This window comes from Nicotiana tomentosiformis, chromosome 8 (genome assembly GCF_000390325.3).
Source record: "Nicotiana tomentosiformis chromosome 8, ASM39032v3, whole genome shotgun sequence".
In the NCBI taxonomy this organism is placed as follows: domain Eukaryota; kingdom Viridiplantae; phylum Streptophyta; class Magnoliopsida; order Solanales; family Solanaceae; genus Nicotiana; species Nicotiana tomentosiformis.
Window position 1 is genome coordinate 16,937,039 of NC_090819.1, and position 5,128 is coordinate 16,942,166.

The 5,128-nt window shown below is 33.2% G+C and overlaps 1 pseudogene; it reads right to left on the reverse strand.

Annotated features, from left to right (window-relative positions):
- Window positions 1-308: 308 nt before the first annotated feature.
- On the reverse strand, window positions 309-2,906 carry LOC104105028 (probable xyloglucan endotransglucosylase/hydrolase protein 8; annotated as a pseudogene).
- Between the last annotated feature and the right edge of the window lie 2,222 nt (window positions 2,907-5,128).

Sequence of the window (5,128 nt, forward strand, 5' to 3'; positions counted from 1 at the left end):
ACACAAAGGAACGACAAATCCCAAATACGGATATATAAGAGCCAAAACTGTCAGATTCCATCAAGCGTAAAGCATCTGGATAATATGGAATGCGACGTGGCATACACCAAAGCCCTAAGAAATGGATAGGAAAGAAAGTCAGATTAACCCCGAAAAAAGTGATCCAAAAATGGATTTGACCTAAAGTTTCAAGGTATGTCAAAAAAGATCACTCCTACTCTCCTATTTTACTTTATTTGCAGAAAAAAAATATTCATTTGCACAAATTAAAACTCTGATTCCCAAATTCAAGTTAAAATATCAGTACATTTCGACCCAAAAATAAAGGCTTTAATTAATGAAATAATTGATAATCAAAATGGAAACACTAATTTCTTTCATCTCACAAAAGAATATATCTATATTTTGGTCAGTTAATCCCAGGGACTTAACCAACATTCCTCAGGCTTTTCTGGATATCTCTTTGTATCCTGGCAATAATCATAAATCACAAGGTTTCGTTGTACCCAAGCATAATTCAATTTCTGGTCACTTGATAAGTGCCAAGAATTGTACTGATCCCACCAGTTTTTAGTGGTTGTTGAAACACAAGTAGGAAAAGGATCTTCCCATTGGCAACCATCTACACTGAAATCTTTATATGTTGAAACAAATGGTGCATTTTTCCAATCTGTTTTCTCCAAACCACCCCTAGTAGCCCAGTCATCTGCATTCCATATGCTTGAAAACAAGTACATTGGTTTCTCATTAGGAAAGAAATTGTTCGTATAATTCGCGTTTTTGTATACCCTTATCGGAACCTCATCCACGAAAAACCTGCAAATATCAGAATTATGATGTAAATTAAATCTGATTGTGAACAAGGGCAGACACACTTTGTTGATAACGCGTGTTGTCGAATTGTATTTATATTATATGGTTGAACAACTGTAAAATTATTTAGGGCTTTTCCGTTTTCGTCCTGACGGCTCAAAATAGTTGGAGGCGATATTCCAAATATACACTGATTATATATGATATGCATATTATGTATATTTATGTATATTATATGTATATTCAATATTTAATATACAAAACATAGACATTTTTGGCAGCCCAAAAATATAGTAATCCCAATTTTTATATATTTATAATATGTTTGAAATAAATATATATGAACAGTTAGTGCAATAGTACTTCAAACCTGTTGATTGTAAATTATTTTCATCGAGCCCAATTAGATAGAAAATGTTACTCCTGCTGCTTGAACATAAATATGAATGTTTGAGTAATTTTAGAGCAAATATCTCTACTAAGTTTGCACTTCGTACCAATTGCTATAAAGGATTAGTAGGTGTAATTGACTAATAGTAATCCACATTCATTGATTAAAAATTCTAAATTACTCTCTGCCCTAAGCAAATGCAACCATGTTTTGGTCAGTACCGAGTAGGTTGAAATGTTTCAAGGAGAATCTGGTTAAACCTTACGAATCCTCAAGTAATTGAATCAGGTAGAAATAGTGTGTACACCACCACACTTTTCATCTTTTAATATCGGTCTTTCTAAAAATATTACCGCACCCGTATTAGATTCTTCAAAAATACATTATTTGTGAAGAATCCGACACACTCAACTATATTTTAGGAGACACCGAGCAACACCTAAAAGTTAGAAAGAGTTACTTACACGAGCTGGTGAGAGTTCCAAAGAAGGGAATAGGAATGGAAGTCCTCAGTGGGGTCAAACCAGAGAACGTGCCTCATCTCACGCCCACCAGTGCCATTTTTGTACACATTGGTCTGAATAAGATAGGGTCCCCTGTCCTATTTCCCAAAAACTCAAAGTCTACCTCATCTCTAGTTGGCCCTGCCCCATCTTCTGTGCACATCTGCACTCACATAAAATTCCCCATTATACACATTTTTACATGAGTTTAACTTGTAAACAGTAAATGTAACAAAATTCTTAAACTTTCACGTCAACTAAAATATAACTACGGGTAATCATCCATAAAAAAAGTAGAATTAATAACCTGAAAATTAAGAACAGATCACTTCTTGCAACCAGAAAACTTACTGATCGTATAAATATTTTTTATAAAGTCACTATATATAAGTTAAATCCTTTTTACATTCTTACAAGATTTAAATTTTGCATTGTTAGAGCTGACATTTATTCATGCATAAAACTTCAAAATCTTGCAACTTACATAATAAGCTGTGACAACACCAGCAGAGTCACCTCCTACCAATTTCAACTTCATGCTAAACCAACCAAATCTGTATTTCTGCCTTGTCATAAATCCACATCCTATATAGAAGAAATTCATCAAAGTTAACTATCAAGAACTTCAAGATTCAAAATGGGAAAATGACATTGTATAGCCGCTCTAAAAATAATAGCGGAATATATATATATATATATATATATATAAAATATATAAAATTTATATATTTTTGTAGCTAAATAGTTTCGGCCGCGGGCTAAAAATGATTTTTACCCGTTCAAAATGCCACAACGAAATGAAAAAGTGTACTAAATGGAAAGCACTGAATTCTTATGTTTTTAAGTACCTGCTTTTTTGTCTAAGGAGAGATACCAGATCTGTCCATCTTCAGAAGTTTTGAAGTGAGATTCAGGACAGCTTTTACTGAAATTGTCATCAAATGAACCTTTAACTTCAGCTTGAGATAGTGAACAAAAAACAGCAATTAAAGCTGCAATTAAGAGAAGATTAACCATTAATGAAGAAGCCTTTCTCTCCATTAATGTCTGTTGAATTAAGCTCTCGAGAGTAATGAGAACTGAGTGAGGCTCCTCAGCTGTATTAGATTTGCGAGTGATCATAATATATGGTAAAGTAATACGCAATTGTCGCTTGAGTCATGTTGAGAGCAGAAATGAAAATTAAAATATTGCTACTGTTTGTTGTGTTTGTTTTGTGGCCAAGTTCAATTACATCTTTAACCTCGTTAAATGAACCAAATTATAAAGAAGAAAATGTTTGGTTTTTCTATTTTTTTTTTTAAAAAAGTCAGCCTCATCCACAAAGTATCCCGCGTTCACGCAGGGTCGGTGGAAAGGCCGTACCTAAGGGGTGTGATGTAGACTTTCTACCCTAATACAAGTATTGATGACTGTTTTTACGGCTCGAACTCGTGACCTATAGGTCACACAGAGATAATATTCTCAAATATGTCTTTTTAAATCCTGGTTTACATACTTTGGTGGGTCTTTGAGATCAATCATCTATCTAATTTGATTGATCGCATAACGCTGCGATAACAATCGAATTGGAAAAATTTATTTGCGCGTCGACGTGATGATTGTGATCATTCTGTATTGAATATATATTTTACAAAATCAATTACATTTTTTTTTATCCTTTTTAGATAAAGACTTTTGTCACATTTTAATTTGGTCGAATTTATAAGTTCCTTTTAGTAGTTTGTTGTGAATATTGTTAAGTATATAATGAAAGAAAGCCTAAACAGAGTTTCACTTGGCTCAATTAAAGTAACAATAAAAGATGATGAACATGTAAAAGAGTATAGAGTATGGGTGTTTAACGGGCGGGTTGGGACGGGCTGGACACAAAAAAAATCAGTCCGTCCGTTTAACGTTGCGGGCTGTACTTTTTCGGAATTTTTTTTGTCCGTCCGGGTTCGGGCTTAGCGGGCTGTTAGCGGTTTGTTAACGGGCCGTGGATTTTTTTATTTTTTTAAGTAAATTTTATTTTTCTTATTCAATATTATTGATACTTAAGTGTTTGCAAACTTTTAAGGCTTAGAATTAAACTTTGAAGTTTAAAATTTTAAATTTGAAATTTGAATTTATAATGTTAAAATTAAAATTTGAAAGTAAGTGGCTACAAAAAATTATTTAATAAGACCTATATGTAAGGATCAAGCTCCGAAAACTTTCATTTGATATTTTTATTGAATAATATATAATACTTCAAATTAAGTTGCAAGTTCTTTTTTGATTTTGTTATTTTTGAACTTGCAAATTACAAGTTTACAACAATTATAAAAAATAAATAGTACATCACATGTTTTGCATCATTTTTGTAAGTTCATCCATGTTTCTTGATTTCCGGCATTTGTTGAATCAGAACCATAAACCATTATATCTCCAATTTCTTGGTCCTCCGCTTCATCTACCTCGCCACGCCCTTGATTTCGTCGTTCTGATCTTATCTAATCTCTGAAGCACACTAGAATTTCCAAAGCGTTGCTACCCAATGAATGACGGGTATCTCCTAGTTGCTGTCTTGCTTGGCTAAATGCGCTCTCTGATGCAACTGTTGAAATCGGCACATTTAGCACGTCTCGAGTCATGGCCGAAAGAACAGAAAATTGATTTGAGTTGCTCCTCCACCAACCCAGTGGTAGAAATTCCTTTGTGCGGGGCTCTGCTGACTTTTGCAAGTAGAATTGAAGTTCATCAATATTCCTGCTACTGGTTTGTTGATGCTCCCTTATTATAGACCAAATCAAATAATCTTCAACACCATCATTATCATCCAAAGCACTGGTCCCAGATGTTGAAACTGAACTTGAAGGAATATTTGCATCTACAGCAGAAGAAGCATCAACAATGTTAGCATAATAATTATATAATGTTTCTAAATGTTTGTGTAGATCAGAAATACAAGTGTCAATATCAGGAGTTTCAGTTGGTCCAATATCCATATAAGAATATAAAGGAGTGATTAATTGGCGACAAGTGGCCATTTTGATAGAAGGGTTTAAAATAGCACCAATTAGGTAAATAGAGGGAATTGGGTAAAAATATTTTTTAAACTTATCTAGCATAAATTCAACAACAGAAGTATATCTTTCTTTCTTTTTCAAATTATATAGTAAAAGAGAAATTTCAGCAATATGAACTAAACCATTTGTAATAGTAGGATAATAAGCTCCAGAAAACTCAAGTGTAGCCACATAAAATTTTTATAAAAACTTTACAACATCTTCAATGACATCCCAAGTTCTAGATGTTAACAAACGGTTAGGATCGGTACAATGAGAATTAGCAACTTCAGTTATAGGCATTCTATATTTATAACAACATTTTAAGAATAAATAAGTATAATTCCACCTAGTAACTATTTCTTCAGGCATGAGTCTTGGTTTTACTCCAT